General features: G+C 46.1%; 1 long non-coding RNA gene across 2 annotated transcripts; it reads right to left on the bottom strand.

Annotated features, from left to right (window-relative positions):
• Positions 1–1,754: 1,754 nt before the first annotated feature.
• On the bottom strand, positions 1,755–11,533 carry LOC130272598 (uncharacterized). 2 transcript variants are annotated; one of them, XR_008843636.1, is made up of 5 exons: positions 11,136–11,533; positions 10,950–11,048; positions 10,772–10,852; positions 2,104–2,234; positions 1,755–2,010 (listed from the first exon to the last, which is right to left on the bottom strand). It is a non-coding gene; the product is annotated as an uncharacterized LOC130272598 (long non-coding RNA). The 2 variants fall into 2 exon arrangements; XR_008843637.1 differs by lacking the exon at positions 10,772–10,852 and having other exon boundaries at positions 11,136–11,529.
• Between the last annotated feature and the right edge of the window lie 895 nt (positions 11,534–12,428).

The raw sequence follows: 12,428 nt of genomic DNA, 5'->3' as shown, positions 1-12,428 counted from the left end.
TGCCGCTAATCGCTGGTGTGAATTCACCGGCAATTTGCGGCGATCACCGACATGGGGGGGGGGGGGGTCCTGACCCCCCTGGGCATTGGCACAAGATGCCTGCAGATAAATATCAGCAGTCATCCCGGTCCGGTCCTTGCCCAGCATGGCGTGCGGGGTGCTGGAAATTCTCGCAGGTATTCAGGTACGCCCTTGGTCCTTAAAGGAGTAGTCCAGTGGTGATTCAGTGGTGAGCAACTTATCCCCTATCCTAAGGATAGGGGATAAGTTGCAGATCGCGGGGGGTCCGACCGCTGGGGCCCCCTGCGATCTCCTGTACGGAGCCCCGACAGCCCGCAGGAAGGGGGCGTGTCGACCTCCACACGAGGCGGCGGCCGACACGCCCCCTCAATACAACTCTATGGCAGAGCCGAAGCGCTGCCTTCGGCAATCTCCGGCTCTGCCATAGAGATGTATTGAGGGGGCGTGTCGGCCGCCGCCTCGTGCGGGGGTCGATACCCGCTATCTAGGCGGAGAGCCGGGGCTCCGTACAGAGAGATCGCAGGGGGCCCCAGCGGTCGGACCCCCCGCGATCTCAAACTTATCCCCTATCCTTAGGATAGGGGATAAGTTTTTCACCACTGGACTACCCCTTTAAGTACCAGGGAGCATGGATGTACCCATACGCCTGTGGTCTTTAAGCGGTTAATCTTCTCCCTTTGTGCTGTGTGCTGATCTCCTGTGTTTGAGGGAGAAATCTTCACCAATCAGAGCTCAGCTGGCAGAGGGAAGGGTCGGGGTTAGCTCTTGCCTCTTCATCTCTACATATCAAAGCCCAGGAGGCTTAGATAAATACCAGCCATTGAATTGCTGGTATTTTTAGGGTGCGTACACATGGAGTAAATGAAGAGTAATTCACGCTGAAAAATTTATGGGTGAAAAAAAAAACAAACAGGAAATTTGCGCGTAATTTGCACGGAATTAAAACGTTGTCGGGCGGAATTTTTTTCTTATCATTGACTTCAATTGATTTCTGCTAGCGGATTCCGCATGAAGACTGAACATGTTCTTTCTTCAAGCGGAACGGAATTCAGTGTCGGAATTCTGCTAGCAGAATTTCCGCAGTGTGAACAGGCCAGCAGAAATAACATTAAAGTCAATGGGCAGAGGGGATGTGCATTAGTTTGTAGCGGAGAATTCAAGAGCAATTACTCGAGTAAATTCCTCTTGAATTACTCCGTGTGAACGCACCCTAATATTAAAAATACTGGCAGGGTGTCTAAAATACCAGCTGTGCTGGTAAAATAGCAGCCAGGTGACAACCCTAAGTGTGTGACATGGTTGTAATAATTATTGGGGAGATTTATCAAAACCCGTGCAGGGTAAAAGTTGATCAGTTGCCCATAGCAACCAATCAGATTGCTTCTTTCATTCTCAACAAGACCTCTGAAAAATAGAAGTGACCTGATTGGTTGCTATGGGCAACTGGTCATCTTTTCCTCTCCACAGGTTTTGATTCCTGATGGTCTTTATATATAGGATGAGAATCTTCTGACACAGTGAGTAGCCAACCATTTCTGGGCATAAGACATCAGAACTTGCTGAGTGCCCTACGGTTGCCTGGACAACTGTACCCCCCAGCATCAGCCGCCTCTCACCTCATCACATGGTACAGATCGGGCAGGAGAGCAGTTTTGGACACTTCTGTCATCCACATTTTGCTAACACTATTTTTCACACACAGAAATAAAATAAATGAGTCGAACAAGTCAAAGAACAGTTTAAACAAAGGGGAACTTTATTTATTATTTAGTAAAATGTTTGTGTAGGGATTTTATGTAACCTCCATCACTCACAAAGAGCGGACAGTAACTAACTCAGGACAGGAAAAACCTCCAGAGGGGAGGAAACCTGTAGGGAATCCATGGCTACTGTACTGCCCTTCCTCTGGGCATACTAAAGGAGGTTACCTCTAGAATTTGGGCCAATGTGTCCGTGTATGTGCTGCCCCACAGCCTGGAAGGTGTGCATCTAAGATAGGAAAAGAAAAGAGAGATTAGTTACATGTTTATTCTAGGAATGCACATGGAACTGCACTAAAGACCAAAAAGATGTGATACTTACCAGTCACAGGCGGGTATGAGTGTGTATTCCTAGGTTCCTACAGTTTAGGCCCCTCACTGATGACAAAGGTTATGACATCACATGTGTGACCTCACGGGAGTTCTATTTGAGTAGTGCTGCTTTCTGATTGGCTGAAAATCCAAAAAGCTTTTTAACATATTCTGCATGACTTATCTCAGGGATTTTTGGCAATTTTTTATAAAAATGGCTGACTCCCTGTGGGTACATTATATTTGTTTCTCCTAACCAGACACTCAGTATTTGTAATATCATTTGGTGACCCTAACAGCCTGGGCCTATAGGTTTCTTACACAGATCACTGCGGCTCTGGCAGGCTCAATGGGGGAGATTCATCAAGACCTGTCCAGAGAAAAAGTTGCAAAGTTGCCCATAGCCCATGAAAGGGCCTCTAAAAAAATTAAAGAAGCAATCTGATTGGTTGCTATGGACAACTCAGCAACTTCTCCTCTGGACTGGTTTTGATAAATCTCTCCCAATGGGCAGCGCTGGCTGCTGTGAAGTATGACGAGTGACGTCTCTGACGTTGTGGTACGGAGTGGAAGTATATTATTCATCAGACGTCCCGGCAGCCAGCGCTGCTTACTGATTTAAAGTGGTTGTGGCTCCTGCTGCCAGTTCAAGATCAGGCAGCATAGGCCGAGATTGACATACTGCATCAGTGACCCCCTGTGGCTGTCCAGCAGTTGCAAAACTACAACTCCCAGCATGCCCTGACAGCTTTAGGCTGTCAGTGTCAGGGTATACTGGGAGTTGTGGTTTTGCAACAACAGCTGGACAGACATCTGTTGGAAGGGGGGGGAAAAAAGATGAAGCAATGTGGGCTTTGAAAAAGGCCACACATAAGCTGTGTTTGAAGGAAAACAGTCACCCGTTCACCCACACTAAACCCGAAACACCGGGTTATGGTGTGGGTGCTGGTCACGTGAGCGCTTGTGCCTACTGAGTACTTACATGGCCAGCGCCCATGAATATTCAAGTCCAGCCGGCGGGCCGCCTCCAGCGTGCAATTCAGTGCAGGAAGAAGCGGACCTTCAGAGGGACGCCGCGCTGGACTACAGGTACGCATATCGGTCAAAGAGCTCGCATCGGTCTCATGTTCACCTGCACCATAACTGTGTATCGGGTTTTGTGTGACTGAATGGGTAACAGTTTTCCTTTAATCCCAGTCTAAGCCTAGGAACAGACGCAATTTTTGTTTGAGGTTTTTTTTTAGCCAAAAATAAAAAAAAACCACAAAAAGCTGCCCCTCATTTCTTTTCTCCCAAGATGCCCTTGTGGTGTGCCACAGGGTGTAAAGGTGTGAGATGTATTGGGCTTTATGTGGTGCAGCACGTTGGGCACTCGGGTGCTGCCCGAGGGCCCGGGCCTGAGGAAGGGGAGTCTGTCGCTGCCAGCACATCTCCTATGCCGGGTGCGGGCCCTTTAAAAAGGACTGCAGGGCCGGAGAGGCTTGGGGCTGCTGGGAAAAGACGCACACACGCCTTCTCCAAGACCCTGACGTCTTCCTGCCTCCGACCCTGCCATTACATTTCTGACACTGACTATGGCCTCCTCATGATTTATCAGCACCGCGGAGGGAGAGAACTGGCTGCGGAGTGAAGAGAGCGAGGACGGGGAAGGAGGAGGTGAGCTGTGGAGATGGGTGTAAGGGAGGGGTGGGGGTGAGGAGATCTGTGTGAGGAGACCGAGGAGGTGGGTGGAGGGGGAGATGTGTGTGAGCAGACAGGGGATGGGGTGGAGGGGATGAGGGACAGCATGGCTTGGAACATTCCTGGACAGTCCATTAACCTCTTAAGGACCCATGACGTATGCGTACGCCATGAATCCCGGTCCTGCGATATAACGCAGGGTCACACGGTGACCCCGCATCATATCGCGGTGGGCCCGGCGTCATAGTGAAGCCGGGACCCGCCTCTAATAGCGCGCGGCACTGATCGCTGTGCCGCGCGCTATTAACCCTTTAGCCGCGCGCTTAAAGCTGAGCCGCGCGGCTAAAAACGAAAGTAAAAGTGCCCGGCTAGCTCAGGGAGCTGTTCGGGATCGCTGCGGTATAATCGCGGCATCCCGAACAGCTGTAGCACAGGAGGAGGTCTTCTTACCTTCTCCTGTGCTGTCCGATCGCCGAATGAATGCTTCAAGCCTGAGATCCAGGCTTGAGCATTCAATCGCCGAAAACACTGATTGATCCATTCCTATGGAGATGGATCAATCAGTGTAAAAGATCAGTACATGCAATGTTATAGCCCCCTATAGGAGCTTTAATATTGCATAAGAAAAGTGTAAAAATATCATTAACCCTTTCAATTATCCCTTCCCCTAATAAAAGTTTGAATCACCCGGCATTTCCAAAAATAAAAAAAACATTATGTAAATAATAATAAAAATAAACATATGTGGTATCGCCGCGTGCATAAATGTCCGTATTATAAAAATATACCGCTTTTTAAACCGCTCGTTCAATGGGGTACACGCAAAAAAAGTCCAAAATAGCGCATTTTTGATCACTTTTTATACCACAAAAAAGTGAATAAAAAGTGATTAAAAAGTCTGATCAGAACAAAAATGGTACCGCTAAAAACTTCAGATGACGGCGCAAAAAATGAGTCCTCAAAGCGCCCTGAACACAGAAAAATAAAAAAGTTATAGGGGTCAAAAGATTACCATTTTAAACGTATAAATTTTCCTGCATGTATTCATGATTTTTTTCGGAAGTGATATAAATTCAAACCTATACAAGTAGGGTATCATTTTAACCGTATGGACCTACAGAATAAAGATAAGCTGTCATTTTTGACGAAAAATGTACTGCGTAAAAACAGAAGCCCCCAAAACTTACAAAATAGTGTTTTTTCATCAATTTTGTCGCACATTGATTTTTTTTCCCGTTTTACCGTAGATTTTTGGGTAAAATGACTAATGTCATTACAAAGTAGAATTAGTGACGCAAAAATTAAGCCATTATATATAATGTTAGGTGAAAATTTTTAAGAGTTATGATTTTTTAAAGTTAAGGAGGAAAAATTGAAAATGAAAAAATGGAAAAAGCCTGGGTCCTTAAGGGGTTAATATTGAGGATTCTTAACATTATCCAGTATAGTGAAATTGTACATACAAATATATTGTACAGGACATTGTTGCTGCAATCCAGAGGACAGTGTAAGCTGAGATACTAGCTGGGGAAAAGCACCTGAGGTGTAGCTGGGACCAGTGGATCCACATCCCTGTAGCTCATGGTTCTGTATTAGTACAAGGTTCTGCATATGGACTTAGCAGAACAATCTTATGTTCTCACAGGCGCCAGCACAGAGAAACATTATTTAACCCCTTAAGGACGAAGGAAATACAGGTACGTCCTTGGTCCTGCTCTCCTGATATAACGCGGGGTTACACAGTAACCCCGCATCATATCACAGCGGGCCCGCCTCTAATAGCGTGCAGCGCCGATCGCGGCGCCGTGCGCTATTAACCCTTTAGCCGCGCGCTCAGAGCTGAGCCGCGCGGCTAAAACCGAAAGCAAAAGTTGCCGGCTAGCTCAGTGGGCTGTTCGGGATAGCCGCGGCGAAATCGCGGCATTCCGAACAGCTTACAGGACAGCGGGAGGGCCCCTACCTGCCTCCTCGCTGTCCGATCGCCGAATGACTGCTCAGTGCCTGAGATCCAAGCATGAGCAGTCATGCGGCAGAATCGTCGATCACTGGTTTCCTATGAGAAACCAGTGATCAATGATGAAGATCAGTGTGTGCAGTGTTATAGGTCCCTATGGGAGCTATGACACTGCAAAAAAAAAGTGAAAAAAAGTGAATAAAGATCATTTAACTCCTCCCCTATTAAAAGTTTGAATCACCCCCCTTTTCCAATAAAAAAAAAAACACAGTGTAAATAAAAATAAACATAATCTGAATTATAAAAATATATCATTAATTAAACCGCTCGGTCAATGGCGTGCGCGCAAAAAAATTCCAAAGTCCAAAATAGTGCATTTTTGGTCCTATCAATGCAAAAATGGTACCGTTAAAAACTTCAGATCACGGCGCAAAAAATTAGCCCTCATACTGCCCCATACACGGAAAAATAAAAAAGTTATAGGGGTCAGAAGATGACAATTTTAAACGTATTAATTTTCCTGCATGTAGTTATGATTTTTTACAGAAGTCCGACAAAATCAAACCTATATAAGTAGGGTATCATTTTAATCGTATGGACCTACAGAATAAAGATAAGGTGTAATTTTTACCGAAAAATATACTACGTAGAAACGGAAGCCCCCAAAAGTAGAATTGGTGGCGCAAAAAATAAGCCATCATATGGATTTTTAGGTGCAAAATTGAAAGAGTTATGATTTTTTAAAGGCAAGGAGCAAAAAATGAAAATGTATAAGGGGTTAATACATGGAGGCACAGTCTCTGAATAATAACAGGAGGTTACCTGTTAGGTGGTGGTGGGGGCGCAGAGATGTGTGTGTTAGAGAGTAGCCTACCAAATCCCCCCCCCACCCCCACCGCCTATTAAAATGTTTTTCCTACCTTCTAAAGTGTTATATTGCTGTCTCCAATCCTGCTCACTGAGGCCGAGCAGGAAGCCGACTTCGGCCCTTACCTCATCTATGCTGTGCTCCTGTGTTTTCCTAACATGGTGCCTACAGCTGTTTCACAACCACAACTCTCAGCATGCCCTGACAGCTATTGACTGTGAGGGCATGCTGGGAGTTGTAGTTGTGAAACTGGAGGCAGAATCTTAGGAAAACACTCAGGGCAGGTATATATAGTTTAGCATATAATTTGGCCATAGAATCATCTGAAGAACTCCAGACTGTGTCATTCAGGCAATATATGGGTTACTGATGCCGCTGTTGGGCCTGGGTCTTGGAATTTAAAATTTGCTCATAGGTAGTACCCGCTATCCAAAATCTTTGGTTTAAATTTCTTAATTCTTTAAATTTCTTAATTCATCTTTTAATCTTAGGGATTGTGAAGGCCTAGTGCCTACTCATGCTGCTGGCAACTCCGGGCTGTGCCATTCATCCACTATATGGTCTCCTCATGCTGCCAACACCTCCATGCTGTGTCATTCAGCCACTATATGGTCTCCTCATGCTGACAACATGTCCATGCTGTGTCATTCAGCCACTATATGGTGTCCTCATGCTGCCAACACCTCCAGACTGTGTCATTCAGCCACTATATGGTCTCCTCATGCTTCAGCCACATCCAAGCTGTGTCATTCAGCCAGTATATGGTCTCCTCATGCTGCCAACACCTCCACGCTGTGTCATTCAGCCACTATATGGTCTCCTCATGCTGACAACATGTCCATGCTGTGTCATTCAGCCACTATATGGTGTCCTCATGCTGCCAACACCTCCAGACTGTGTCATTCAGCCACTATATGGTCTCCTCATGCTTCAGCCTCATCCAAGCTGTGTCATTCAGCCACTATATGGTGTCCTCATGCTGCCAACACCTCCACGCTATGCCATTCAGCCACTATATGGTCTCCTCATGCTGATAACATGTCCATGCTGTGTCATTCAGCCACTATATGGTGTCCTCATGCTGCCAACACCTCCACGCTGTGTCATTCAGCCACTATATGGTGTCTTCATGCTGCCAACACCTCCACGCTGTGCCATTCAGCCACTATATGGTCTCCTCATGCTGCCAACACCTCCAGACTGTGTAATTCAGCCACTATATGGTCTCCTCATGCTTCAGCCTCATCCAAGCTGTGTCATTCAGCCACTATATGGTGTCCTCATGCTGCCAACACCTCCACGCTGTGCCATTCAGCCACTATATGGTCTCCTCATGCTGACAACATGTCCATGCTGTGGACATGCCACATCGGGTCAATGCATAGGGCGACGGAAGCAAGCTTCCAAATCAGCTGTGTCATTCAGCAACTATATGGTGTCCTCATGCTGTCAACACCTCCACGCTGTGCCATTCAGCCACTATATGGTCTCCTCATGCTGCCAACACCTCCACGCTGTGTCATTCAGCCACTATATAGTCTCCTCATGCTGCCAACACCTCCATGCTATGTCATTCAGCCACTATATGGTCTCATGACACTGATGCCACCACCAGGCTCTGTAATTGTGCTGCTGTGCGGCAGTGATTCTAAAAGCGAGACCGGTAATCTGCATGCTATTCTGAATAACAGTATTATTTCACTAACCCAGCACACTCCATATGCATTTTAGAACACAGCAAAGTGTTCTATACCCCTATAGAGGCTGTATGTAGGCTAGATATAGCCTTTTTTAATATAGATTCGCCACGAAAAAATTCGGCACGAAACAAACTTTATCGGAGAATTCGGTGAATTGGCCGAATCTAAATTTTTGAAAAGTTCGCTCATCTCTAGTTGCCATCTCAGGACGAGCCGGCTCGTCCTTAGATGACAACCGGTTAAACAACCACCTCTCAAAAACTGAAAAATTGCACTGGTTGTTTAAAAAATAAAAAATAAAAGCCTTTTTATCCTGGCTCCTAGATTCAAAACTAAATTTTTTAAAGGAGTACTCTGCTTACTTTACTGTGGTGGCCACGGGTGAGGTCAGCAGCCACCGCTACGCTGGGATTAGCTACTTGGTTCTTGGGGGGTTATGAACCCAGGGTCGGATGGTATTAACCCTTAATGTCACGTGACGCCACTGTAGTCTTGATATCTCCCGGGGTACTACAGGTCTGGGGAACTCTGTCTCCCCACAGGCTAGTAAGGAAAGAATTGACTCCACACTAGGTTGCAGTTTAACGGAGGCTTTACTAACTTGAAGATAGGTGGTACAATCTCCACAGCGCTCAACCAAAGTCTCCTAAAAGGTTTAACAGACAGTCTTTATAGGACCACACAGCTTGCAGTGCCTGGACTTGATATTGCATATATGCTTGACTCTTACGGCCGGACTAGTAGTTTTAGGTCTGCGCTATATTAGGCTTGAGATTAAAGTCACTTACTGAAGGGTCGGTAGATTTGTGGCTTTTCGCCGGAAGATAATGAATTGTCCTTTAGGAATTCTCTGATCATGGCTGAAGTAAAGGCTTGCTATTAGTTGGGGTTACTTCATGCTTTTCTTATCTCCCTCTCATCTCCCTCACCTCCTCTGAATTTTACCTTGTCCCCAGTGGCTTAGCTATAGAGGTTGCAAGGGTCGCAATTGCGACCGGGCCTCACAACCAGGTACGCCCTTGGTCCTTAAGTACCAGTGAGCATCGAACTTTAACGAAAATTCGTCAAAACACCTGTGGGGTGTTAAGGCTCACTATACCCCTTGTTACATTCCGTGAGGGGTGTAGTTTCCAAAATAGGGTCACACGTGGGTATTTATTTTTTTGCGTTTATGTCAGAACCGCTGTAAAATCAGCCACCCCTGTGCATATCACTAATTTAGACCTCAAATGTACATAGCGCTCTCTCACTCCTGAGCCTTGTTGTGCGTCCGCAGAGCATTTTACGCCCACATATGGGGTATTTCCGTACTCAGGAGAAATCGCGTTACAAATTTTGGTGGTCTTTTTTTCCTTTTACCGCTTGTAAAAATAAAAGTATGAGGCAACACCAGCATGTTTGTGTAAAAATTTTAATTTTTTTACACTAACAGGCTGGTGTAGACTCCAACTTTTCCTTTTCATAAGGGGTAAAAGGAGAAAAAGCAATTTCTCCCGAGTACGGAAATACCCCATGTGGCCCTTAACTATTTCCTTGAAATATGACAGGGCTCCGAAGTGAGAGAGCGCTATGAGCATTTGAGGACTAAATTAGGGATTGCATAGGAGTGGACATAGGGGTATTCTATGCCAGTGATTCCCAAACAGGGTGCCTCCAGCTGTTGCTAAACTCCCAGCATGCCTGGACAGTCAGTCCGGAAATGCTGGGAGTTGTTGTTTTGCAACAACTGGAGGCTCCATTTTGGAAACACTGCCTATGGGTGCGTTCACACGGGCGTATTTGTCAGCGGATCCGCAGCTGCGGATCCGCTGACAAAGGCCCCTAAAGTGCTGCCCTCTTTTTGCCTGCTCATAGCGGCAATCCGCCGCTACCAGCAGACACACTGCGATGTGCGAGTTACCCTGCAGTGTACTCACACACATCGCGGCCGCTCTCTGTGTTGCTCAGGGAGCCGGGGGAGCGGCCGCGATGTGCGGGATGTGCGGATACACTGCGTCTCGCACTTCCCAGTGTGTCTGCTGGTAGCAGCGGATTGCCGCTATTAGCAGGCACAAAGAGGGCAGAAATTTAGGGGCCTTTGTCAGCGGATCCGCAGCTGCGGATCCGCTGACAAATACCCCCGTGTGAACGCACCCTTACGAAACGTTTTTCATTTTTATTAGTGGGGACAGTGTAAGGGGGTGTATATGTAGTGTTTTACCCTTTATTATGTGTTAGTGTAGTGTAGTGCAGTGTTTTTAGGGTACATTCGCACTGGTGGGGCAAACCTCCAGCTGTTGTAAAACTACGACTCCCAGCATGCACTGACAGACTGTGCATGCTGGGAGTTGTACTTTTGCAACAGCTGGAGGCACACTGGTTGGAAAGCCTTCAGTTAGGTTCTGTTAACTTAATACAATATATATGTGTATATTTGCGTATATTACACATATATGTTACAGTATGCGCTTATGCTTGAAATTGTGGATACACCTACCTGGCTAAAAGAAGAAGATCAAACTGTAAGTGTGGTATAATTGTTTGCAGGGTTATTCTTTAAGTTGTTCTTTAGGGTGCACTGAAAAAATGTGGGATATATATATATATATATATATATAATTTATTAACCGTATTGTGTATATATTAATAAATAAATGAAACAGTACTGAATGTACCTGTAGGTATGCTTATTTATATGGGTTCCAGCGTGTTCCAGGAATTTAGCTGTATTAGTATATTATTGGTGGTGAAATCCTGTTGTTTGGCTGGTGGCACTACAAGTCAAAGAATGTCCATTTAGATACGAGCAGATCTAACTGAGACATACAGGATAGATGTCTAGTTCACTTATAAACATATACCTATGGATGTGCGCAGAATATTGGACTTATAGTGCAATCACTTTAAAGATTTTACTTGCGTTTTGCTTGCGTTTTTGTGTGATTGTTTTTCTTGGCGGTGATGCCCGCACTTCCTCTTGTTCTGAGAAGTTGCGGAGAGTGCGTATCCTTTTACCGAAGATCCTAGTTGGTGATTGCGGGAGTACGTCCTGGCCGGTGGCGTTCTCTACCGTGGTAGCCCCGGTTCGCAGTTTGCTGGATACCGATGTCGTGACGTCACTACGGTACAGGATTAGATCCAAGATACCTCCAACGCATTTCAGAAGCACAGCTTCCTTCGTCAGGGAGATGTTACCTAACTCAGTATTTTCCAACGAGTGTGCTTCCAGCTGTTGCAAAACTACAACTCCCAGCATGTACTGATAGCCGAAGGGCATGCTGGGAGATGTAGTTATGCAACAGCTGGAGGTATGCAACTACAACTCCCAGCATGCCGAGACAGCTGTTTGCTCTTTGGGCATGCTGGGATTTGCAGTTTTGCAACATCTGGAGGGCTACAGTTTAGAGACCACTGCACAGTAATCTCCAAACTGTGGCCCTCCAGATGTTGCAAAACTACAAATCCCAGCATGCCCAGACAGCAAACTGCTGTGTGGGCATGCTGGGAGTTGTAGTTTTGCAAGATCTAGAGGGCCACAGTTTAGAGACCACTGCACAGTGATCTCCAAACTGTAGCCCTCAAAGCTGTTGCAAAACTACAAATCACAGCATGCCCAAACAGCTGTCTGGGCATGCTGGGAGTTGTAGTTTTGCAACATCTGGAGGGCTAGAGTTTAGTGACAACTGTATAGTGGTCTCAAACTGTAGCCCTCCAGATGTTGCTAGGCAACTACTCACCGGCTTTCGTAGGATCCATGGAGCCTGCCGCATGTCATCGCCGCCGCCTCTCCATCTCTACATATCACAGCCCAGGGGGCTTAGATAAATACCAGCCATTCAATTGCTGGTATTTTTATATTACAAATACTGTCAGGGTGTCTAAAATACCAGCTGTGCTGGTAAAATAGCAGCCAGGTGACAACCCTAAGTGTGTGACATGGTTGTAATAATTATTGGGGAGATTTATCAAAACCCGTGCAGGGTAAAAGTTGATCAGTTGCCCATAGCAACCAATCAGATTGCTTCTTTCATTCTCAACAAGACCTCTGAAAAATAGAAGTGATCTGATTGGTTGCTATAGGCAACTGGTCATCTTTTCCTCTCCACAGGTTTTGATTCCTGATGGTCTTCATATATAGGATGAGAATCTTCTGA

The sequence above is a fragment of the Hyla sarda genome, chromosome 5 (assembly GCF_029499605.1).
Source record: "Hyla sarda isolate aHylSar1 chromosome 5, aHylSar1.hap1, whole genome shotgun sequence".
In the NCBI taxonomy this organism is placed as follows: Eukaryota; Metazoa; Chordata; class Amphibia; order Anura; family Hylidae; genus Hyla; species Hyla sarda.
This window is presented reverse-complemented; position numbering and strand designations above follow the sequence as displayed.